Here is a 10,409-nt window from a genome sequence, read left to right as displayed (position 1 = left end):
CCCTGATGACAGCATGTTCAAGTCTTTCCATTACGCAGTTTGAGGCACCATCCAGAATGAATCTGTGCATTTGCCATCGAACAGGGTTGAACTGGAAAGAAAAAGCAAAAAGCAAAAGCAACGATTTCTTGGTGTCATTTCTCTGAGTAAAGAATTGATAAAATAGTATATCTTGAAGGATTTGGGGGAAATGCCTTCCAATTCCACTTTCAGAATGGGTAAAATATTGATGAAGGCTAGGAAGCCCGGACATGTGAGGCTTACATTAGAAATTCAAATGTTAGACATATCGGACGATGCCTACGAAGGCTGCCACTATTTCAAAAGAAGCAATTTGAGGGGTGAGCTCCAAATCCAGAAATTCTCCTAACTTTTTTACATAAGTCCTGTTTCAGGCTGAAGTTGATGGGATCCTCTGTTGTCTGGTTAGAAAGGCCACAAGCCAGTAGGAACGTGGCCAACACAAATGATTTGCAGGTGTCGGGGGCTGTACAAAGCTGTCCCCGGAGCATTTGGAAGTGCTCTTGTGAGCAATGCACTGTGCTTCTGGAGGGCCTTTCTGTCCTCCGGGCCTGGGCTGGGGCTGCCCTGTGTCAGACGGTCAGTGTCCACTGCCTTGGCTCCCTGTGGCTGAGATAAGGGACCTAACAGCAGGGCTGGGTGATCTGACCCTCACATTTTTGTTTCCAGTATCTCAAACAGTTTCACATGGACTGTGTGTACAAGCTCCAAGTTTGTTTTGCTCATTTTTCCCTTTTAATCTTTTCAATCCCTCTGTGTTTTATGAGCAATTAAACCCAAGAGTGGTTTTGATTTGTTTCTCCTTTGCATTTGTCCAAATGCGGTTTTGCCATCTGAGCAGTGTTTGAGGTCAGACAACGGCCTTGAGCCCCTTTGGAAGAGCAAGAAACCACGTTGCGATGAAGGTGGACCAGGTCATGAGGAAGTGTCTTTGGTTCTGCTTCTTTTTCATCCAGCACCTCTCAGCTCAACGGCCAGGCTGGCCCCTCCTTGCTTTCCCAGCCAGGTCCCCGTGCCTCACATCTGTTCACCCATATGGGTCTTTCCAGCCCATGTGGTGTTGGGTGGCAGCATGACCCAGCAGGACGTGGCTACAGGGCTCATCCATCCCTCTGGAGCCTTGCTCATCAGGGCGGGAATGGGATGGTTACCAAGGAGCAAAGCTTCTCACTGTGTGTCCTGTGAAGAGAGAGGTAGTTAGTTTTCAAGTGAATTAATTATATAGCTTCTCCTCTGTGGTCTGCTATAATTAGAGGACTGTCCCTTGTCTTGGAAATGAAAGGGGGCCTCAGCTGATCATTCAGATTTGGACTCAAATTCTTTGAAACCTGAGGGCCTGGCATTACTCAGGTGCTATGGTCACACAGCAAGCAGCTGGCTGGCCCACTGGGTCAGAATGCACACACACACAATACCACTTATGAAAGAGACGGCTGTTGGGGCACGTGGGGGGCTCGGTGGTTGAGTGTCTGCCTTTGGCTCAGGTCATGATCCTGGGGTCCTGGAATTGAGTCCCACGTCAGGCTCCCTGCAGGGGAGCCTGTGTCTCTGCCTTTCTGTGTCTCTCATAAATAAATAAATAAATAAACAAACAAATAAATAAATAAATACAATCTTTTAAAAAAATGAGAGAGATGGCTGTTGACATCATCTGGAAATGTTTTATAAATGTTCTGTCAACATTCATGGGGCTCACTAAGACTGGAGAACCCTCTGCAGTAACCTCACTTCTGTTTCGGGTTTGTGCTGAGCTAGCTTGGGTGGCATGGTGCTGATAGACTTCATACACTCAGGATCTTCCATTTTCCATTTGGCCGAGTCCTGCCGCTGGGACAACAGGATGAAAGTTCTAGAAATTGCTATTGTGGTTAATGGGTTAGGAAATGGGACCTAGACAGGGTCAGGTGTTTATGCAGAGTCACAGCTTGTAGTGAAGCTGGGGGAAGAACTGGGTCTCCTGGTTACTGTCTTGGGTCCCTTCCACATTCAAGGCACTGAATCGAGGGTCTATGGCTACACTACACTACACACACACACACACACACTCAGTCACACACACACTCACAAATACATTAGAAATGTCTTTAGAAGGAAGAAAGAGGGAATCTTGCAGAGTCCTAGCACGACCAATGGATTTCTTTGAAGGTTTGAAGCCCCTTCCCCAACCTAACTCCTCCCTCCCTCCCTCCCTTCATAGCCTTCTACAAAGTTGTGTCTACAAGAGATTTTTGTAGATAAACCCGATGGTGTGTCTTAAAAGTGATCATGCCAACCACATGGGGGTAATGTAGCAGACGTCCTCCATTCTCCAACTTGATAGGCAAGGGCATCTCTACCGGCAGATGGTATGAAAGATCTGCTCTAGCTCCTGTATGGACGCTGTGTCAGGGGGAAACACAGATGAAGACACAAAGCTCAGATGGTGATCCAATGGATCCCCAGCTGCAGTTTTAAGAGTCCAGAACCAGCCAGTGATGAACTGTGATGAGCTTGAGCTAACAGGTGTCTCCATCTGAGCAGATTCTTCTCCAGATGAAGGAAAAAATCTATGCATTATGCTCAGTCTGTCATCATTCAGCCTTGAGGTACAAAGCCCTGCTCCTCAACCTCCTTTACTGTCACCAACACCCTGGAGAGATGGTGGTCTGCCTTTGTCACTAGGAGCCACCAAGGGTTGGTCAGCTGGCCTCATCTCACTGAAAGCCTCCCAGAATCAAGCCTTTGTGCTTTCCTACGTGGAAGGTCTGGACCTCATCGAGACAATTGCCTACTATTGTTAAACATAGCATCTGAGGGTTTAGAAGGTCAGTGACTCCTTTTGAAAAATTTAACTTTTTATTTTGGAATGCCTTTAAATTTACAGAGTAATTGCAAAGATGGTCCCAGGAGTTCCTGATCCTTCACCCAGCTTCCCCTAAAGTCAGGATCTCACAAAAGCACAGTGCATCTCTCCTGGGTACATGTGTAGACACACAGTACCACACTATAAACTAATGTCAGGCTCCTGTCCCACTAGACACAGGGCTGCATTAGGCGTCATGTCTGTTTAAGTCTCCACGCCGTGCCACTTGATGCTTGACACTTTTGAATAACACTAGCCAAGTATTTTGGAGGATTTTCCCCCCAATTGGGTGTGTCAGGTGCTTTCTCATGATTACCTGAAAGTGATGAGTTTGGGGAGAAGGCCATGGAGGTGATGTGTTTGCATCATCTCATCATATCAAGTGTATGTGATGTCATTGTCACTCGTCGCCTGTGATGTTTCCCCATCACCTGGTTCAGGTCATCTGTTGGGTCCCTCCATTGTGAAGTCACTACATTTTCCTTCCTCAAAGGAGGACAACTCAGCTTGGATCCCTCAGGGGAGGAACCGGGAATAATTTGTGTGTGGATGTTAAAGCTAACACCGTGACTAGGAGCATTGGCGGGGGGGAGGGGGTGGTGGGTGCTTGGAGGCTCTGCTTCCCCTCGAAGCTCCCACCTTGTTGTGGCGGTTCCCGCCAGGGTGTTACCATGGAGATTTCTGTGCAGTGCTTGGCTGGAATTACTCAGTGGAGGGAGGTGAGCACCGCCTGTCCCATTCCATTCCCACATGCAACATTTCCTTGTGTCAGGTTGGACGTGTGGCTATTCGTCTTGTCCTTCGGGGCAGACTCAACAATACCATTGTCTATCTGTGTGGCTGAAACTGGTCCAGCTTCATCTGCTGGGTGCTCTTTGGGTTGGCTCCTGTCGACATGCTTCCAACCCTGCCCCACCCCACGCCACCCCTAATTTTTAAAAAAATCTTTTCCTTCCTTTCTAGCCCCAACATGCTCGAAGCTCATTTTATACCTTCCCTGTCTCAGTCCTGAAATCAACCATTCCTCCAAGGAGCCCTGATTTCTCTTACTGGAGAAAAGAGTGAAAGCACACTTGCTAAGGTGCTGGGTGTGCCTATTGCTAGGCCCCCTTAGCAGGCAGAAATAGAAAAAAAAATGCGTGTGCATATTAACCCATATGTGCAAACACACAGTTACTTCTGTGTCTACTCATTTGTGCACGTATTAAAATAAACAAGAGGTCATGTTGACATCTCTGACTCCAATCCAAAGGACAAGGTTCATTCTAGCATCCAGCCCCTTGCTTATCTGTAACTTCTTTCTCTCTGGGGAGAAACCTGAGTCTCATTATCTACAAAGTATTTGCTTATTTTTTTTTAATGCTAATATAAGGTAAAGTAGTTCCTGAGTGGCCAACCACTGCTCTAAACTACCACTGACAAATTACCTGTAAGGCAGGTAATGTGTGTTTTTTGTCTTTAGTATTATAGTACCCAGTGAGATAGGTCCTTGTTTTGTTTTTTTTTTTTAAGATTTTATTTATGTGTTCATGAGAGACACAGAGAGAGAGGCAGAGACATAGGCAGAGGGAGAAGCAGGCTCCCTATGAGGAGCCCTATGTGGGATTCGATCCCAGGACCTGGAATCACACCCTGAGCCAAAGGCAGATGCTCACTGAGCCACCCAGGTGCCTCGAGATAGGTCTTTTGAAAAATGGTAACCTGCTGCTTACACCACCCCACTCCCACCCTCCCTCCTAACCTCCCACAACTCTGCTCAGTTTTTCTCCCTGGCAGTTCCCACTTAAATAAAATAAAGTTTCCATGTGTATTAAATTGCACATGTCTCTCTGACCAGGCTGGAAGCTCCTCAAAGGGTGAGGACTTGGTAGAGGTTTTCTTTGATGCTTTGGCTCTGCACCCAGCAGAGCGCCTGGCACATGATGTTGTCAACATGCATGCAACACGTGACGTGAGCACCAGTACCTGAGCTTAGACATCCATGTGAATTCAGACGTCTATTTGCTCTAAGCGGACCCCAGAGAGAACCTTGGTACTTCTGTAAGCCATCTGGAGAAGTGATCAGAATTTCTTGATTGGCCATGTTTTCAGGACACCAGCTTAAAAGTTACCATTTTAATTATGTATAAGTGTATGGTCCAATGCACTAAATGCATTTACATTGTTGTGCCACCATCAACACCCTCCATCAAACAGCACATTTTCATCTTAAAAACCTGAAACTGGGGATCCCTGGGTGGCGCAGCAGTTTGGCGCTTGCCTTTGGCCCAGGGTGCGATCCTGGAGACCCGGGATCGAATCCCACATCGGGCTCCCGGTGCATGGAGCCTGCTTCTCCCTCTGCCTATGTCTCTGCCTCTCTCTCTCTCTCTCTGTGACTACCAGAAATAAATAAAAAAAAAAATTTTTAAAAACCTGAAACTGCATCCCCCTAAACACCTCCTTATCCCCTCCTCTTCCCTTGCACTCACCATCTATTTTGTCTGTGACTCCAATTCTTCTAGGGGCCTCATCTAAATGGAATCCTATAGTATTTGGGGTGTGTGTGTATGTGTGGCTGGCTTATTCACTCAGCATAATGTCTTCAAGGTTTCTCCCTGATGTAGCAGGTGTCAGAATTCCTTGCCTGTTTAAAGCTGAATAATATCCCCTTGTGTGTGTACCCCCTATCTTGTTTCTCCATTTATCTGTCAGTGGAGGTGTGGGTTGTTTCTGCCTTTTGCTTATTGTGAATAATTCTGCTACAAACATGGGTCTACCAATAACTGTAAGAGTCCCTGCTTTCAATTATTTTGGAAAGAGAGATTGCTTACATACTGACACTGCTGTGTGTCTTTCCATTTTGGATGTGCAGCCACGTGCTTCAGGCTTCGTCATCACACACCGAGCTCCGAGAAGAGGCTGGCTGGATGCCGGTGGTCAGAGGCACTCCATTCAAATTTGTTGAATGAATGGATGAGTTCATAATAAAGAGTACTTGGATACCACACACACAAATGTATGTTTCTGGAAAGATGGTGCTGGAATGAAAGCTGAAGGCATTTCTTTCTTTTTTTAATTTTAGATTTTATTTATTTATTCATGAGAGACACACAGAGAGGCAAAGACACAGGCAGATGGAGAAGCAGGCTTCCTGTGGGGAGCCCGGTGTGGGACTTGATCCCACGTCCCTGGGATCATGGCCTGAGCCGAAGGCAGACGCTCAACCATGGAGCCACCCAGGCGTCCCAAGCTGGAGGCATTTTGACAATGGGTTTCCAGAAGCAGACATAGTGTCAAGTGCCACTCACAGCCCAAAAAGCAAAGTCCCTTCCAGCTTTGTCTTCCACCCTAAAGCCTAAATCAGCTTGCTGCCAATTCAGTTAACACACACTCTGATGGGGGTGAGGAATGCGGAAATGCAGTTCGGAAACTGTGAATCTAACTCATTCAGATAATTTCTTTTTTCAGTTTCTTAGTGTAAATGTATCACACCTTGGTGGGATGCCCCCCAGCTTGCCAAAGATATTTCTCAGAATGCCTTTGCAAAAAAAAAAAAAAAAAAAGTATTGAGGAAGAGCTTAGTCCTCAGATGAACAGCAATGTGTATCTGCTGAAGGCCCACTGGATAAAAATGGCAAAACAAAAAGACAGAAAGGAATAGTATTTTTCCCCCACCTGCTGAGACATCCTGTTTCTCCTGGGTTCTGGTGGCTATCATAAGGGGTGACACAAAGCCTCTCAATGCTTCTCAACCCAGTGGGGATGGTGGGGACTTCTCAGCAGGATTCCCACGATGCCTTCAAGAAAACATGTGGCTGCAGTCCCAAACCATGGCTTACCCTGAGGTCAGGGGTCTGCTCCAGACTTCCGAGGCTCTGGCCCAGCTGCTCCCTCCATCACCGTCTTGCTCCTCGGCAGGAACCCAGAGTAGGAGCTGCCCGCTGCCAGGAGGCAGAACTCCCTCCTAACATCTGAGGCTGGAAGGAGGGCCTGGGAGTGTGGACCCTGGGCCAGTGGGGCAGGATCTGGGAACACGCATCCTGTCCTGTAGCTGGAGCTCGGAGGGGCCAGGCTTCATGCTGGATGTCTGTCTTTGCCTGCGCAGTGACAGAAGGGTGCACCACGTGCTAAATCTAGGAGGCTCATGTTCCCGGGGGTCAAGATCACTGTCCGGTGGAATGGTGGCCTCTGTCCTCATAGCAACTGGCTGCACAGAGTGGACGTCTTGGCCCAGGCAGGGGCGGGGGGTCACTCATGTTCCTTTGCCTTCCCTCCTAACACCAGGGTAGGTACAGCTCTGGTAGGGAACTGCCCCCTGCCCCATACACAGGCACATGCCTCCGTCTCTGTGTCTCTCCATCTCCCTGGCCCCTGTGGTCCCACTGGCTCTGGTGGGGCCTGCTGGGGTATGTGGGGAGTCCTGCCCCCCAACAAATCCTGCTGGCCCAGGGTTTCCTAGGGAGTGGAGGGGCCATATCACATGCTGAAGCCATGATCTGTCCCCTGTACCCCCTGCTTCAGCTGAGGCAACCACCAATATTACCACTGGAATATTGTCATCCATAATAAGAAGGAAGTATTGGGTCCTTGTCCCTCCTTCTGGCACAGGAGCTCCTGAAACTCTGGGTTTTCCTGAGGAAGGAGAATAAGGACAGTGTTTTTTGTGGTGTTGATGGGGTGATTCTGGCCACATCTAAAGTAGGCACGGGGGTGGGGGTGAACCCTGGGGTTGATTAGGGGGCTGGACTGTCAATCACACCTCTGACCTCAGGGAGAGGAGCCGTGAAGGGTTGGAGGTTGGATCAATCACCAAAGGCAAGTGTTTTGATCAATCACACCTGTGCAGTGAAGCCTCCGTAAACCTCCCTAAGGACAGGGTCTGGAGGGCTACTGGGTTGGTGAACTCACAGACATCTGGAGAGAGTGGTGCACACCCAGAGAGAGTGTGGAAGCCTCAAGCCCTTCCCTATACCTGGCCCTGTGCGTCTCTTCATCTGGCTGCTCCTGGGTTGTGTCCTTCTATAATAAAATCTATGATCTGGTAAATAAAATATTTCCCTGAGTTCTGCGAGCCCCACTCAAAAATTAATCCAATCCAAGGTAGGGGCTTGTTGCAACCTGCAGTCTGGAGTCCAAGAGCTCAGGTGACACCCTGATTTTGGTGGCTGGCATCTGCAGGGCATGGGGGCGGCCCTGTGGGACCTATGGGAATGAACCCATAACCAGGGGAATCTGACACCCTCCTCGGGGAGAGTGGGTCACAACTGAGGTGCTTGGCAGTGTGGGAAGCCCCCCTACACTCCCTCCCACCTGAATTGTCACAGGGCACAGAACCCTCATCGGTACCAGATGGATACAGGTGGCCACCTCCTCTCCTGAGGGCCAGATGGAGAAATAAGCAAAGCTTATATCTTTGCTAAATAGATATTAAGCAAAGCTAATACGTATTGATCACTCGATGCAAAGTTTTCATTTTTTTCTGTCTATAATTCTGGGTGAGAAATAGATTACGTGCTGCGAACCACTCACGGTGTATGATCAACACAAATGAAACAAAGGTTTCGTGAAAAAGCTCACTCACACTGTGTGTGATAAAGGACAAAACGGGGTGGAGTTCCTAACAAGATGATTCAAGCTGGAAACTCCAATAAAGCGTTTAGAATCGACAACGACCTGAATCATTTGGAATCATGGCTTACAGAATTGATTTTCTTTCCCAGTAATGGGTGGCAACCCACATTTCCAAACCCCTGGCACCATCACCTACCAGATGCTAGATGCTGGGCACAGCTCATTTAACATCCACAAAATGTATTTGAGGAAGATATTAATAGCTCCGTGTTGCCTACGGAGAAACTCAAAGCCCGGGCAGCATTCAGTGACTTGGAGAAATCCTTTGCTTTAATAAAAGCCCTTTCTTGTTCCACACCTTTGGCATTAGGGACAGGAGTGGACACTGGCCCTCCTGGGTCGGTGGGAGCTCTGTGGAGACAGGTGTCCACATGGTCTCTGGGGACCAGAGTGGCTCTTCCAGAGTCTGGCTCCAGGAACACCACTCGCTCAGCCGCCACCCGTCCACGTCGCTGCCACCAGGAGCGTGGCCCATAGATACCCAGGAGCAAAAGCTCTGCATGAGCTTCTCCCCTCGTGGCTTTGCTTTGCATTTTGCTTTCTTGGCAGCTTCTTCCCTTTTTCTTTTTTTTTTTAAGATTTTATTTATTTGTTTGTTTATTTATTTACTTATTTATTTATGAGAGACACAGAGAGAGAGAGAGGCAGAGACACAGGCAGAGGGAGAAGCAGGCTCCCTGTGGGGAGCCCGATGCAGGACTCGATCCCAGGACCCCAGGATCACGACCTGAGCCAAAAGCAGATGCTCAACCACTGAGCCACCCAGGCTTTCCTGCTTTCTTTGCTTCTGAACTGGACAGTCCGCAACTCTGCAGGGTTAATCCCAAACTCAAGATTGGGCTCACAGCAGCCCTTCATGTCTCCATGAAATTTGCTTCTCCAGGGGGCCCGGCAGGAGGCGGCACTTGTCTCTCCAGGGCATCCTGTTCCTGAGATGCGTGTGAAACAAACCCATACAGAGGCTCTCTCTCCCTCGGGTTTCAGCTTTTCAATCTGAAACCACGCTTCAGGAGGGAAGCTGGAATTACATCAGTGTCCCTCCTTCCCTCCTCTGTTCCCTCCAAAGCTATCTTCTGGACTCACCCGCATGTCCTGGAATGTGCTAGGCCTCAGAGAGAAGGGTGGGAAGGGGCAAATCATACAACCCTGGTTCTTACGTAGGCAAAGAGCTAGTGCAGACGTTTGCAAACTTTAGCTCACTTGGGGACCCCTCGGGGGCTTGCTGCACCACGGATCCTGAGCTTCCCCAGCAAGTGTGGACTGGGCCAGAACTCTCCTTTCCAACAGTGTCCCAGGTCCCACCACTGCTGCTGATCCCGGGACCCTACTTTGAGAACCACAGATTTAGTAGTAGTGTGGCCCGCATGAAATATCTCCAGGCTGAACTGAAGCCTCGCCGGGACTCCCTGGGCTCCTGGGGAGAGACAGGCCCTTATGGTTGAGGTCAGCCCTTGCTGAAATGGGTTTGAAGCTGCCTTCTAACACCTCTGTCCTTTTCCAAAGGCTTGCTCCCACCCAGGAGCTAGATGCCAGTGATTGGCAGGTCCCCGGAGTGCGCTGCACACCGCCGATGCAGTTCCATCTGTTAGAGCATATGCTCTGAAAACCAGAGGCCTCCCTCCAGGAGCTCATTATTTACCAATCACTAAGCCGGCAGCCTCGAGCATCTTCCCTTGGCCGCCGCTCCGTCTCCTCGAACAATGTGAGTCTGACAGGTGCCACTGAGCACCTGCTGAGATGCTTCTCCTCCCTGGCTCTGCCCCACACCTGTAGACCCTCTCTGAGATTTCTGTGCAGAAAGGCTCTCTGGGGCTTGAGAAATGCTTGGCAAATTTTGCACCCTCTGTTTTTAGGGCAACTGCTGGTAATGGGGAGGACCACAGCCCTTGCAAAGTCAGCTTCGTCTTCCGGGGGCGAAGAGGGGACAGAAACA

At 49.0% G+C, this 10,409-nt stretch overlaps 1 long non-coding RNA gene across 1 annotated transcript; it reads left to right on the top strand.

Moving 5' to 3' along the window:
- The first annotated feature begins 3,355 nt into the window (after positions 1-3,355).
- On the top strand, positions 3,356-5,850 carry LOC144290362 (uncharacterized). Its single transcript, XR_013358075.1, has 2 exons — positions 3,356-3,582; positions 5,718-5,850. It is a non-coding gene; the product is annotated as an uncharacterized LOC144290362 (long non-coding RNA).
- The last annotated feature ends 4,559 nt before the right edge of the window (positions 5,851-10,409 follow it).

The sequence above is a fragment of the Canis aureus genome, chromosome 1, assembly GCF_053574225.1.
Source record: "Canis aureus isolate CA01 chromosome 1, VMU_Caureus_v.1.0, whole genome shotgun sequence".
Taxonomy (NCBI): Eukaryota; Metazoa; Chordata; class Mammalia; order Carnivora; family Canidae; genus Canis; species Canis aureus.
This window is presented reverse-complemented; position numbering and strand designations above follow the sequence as displayed.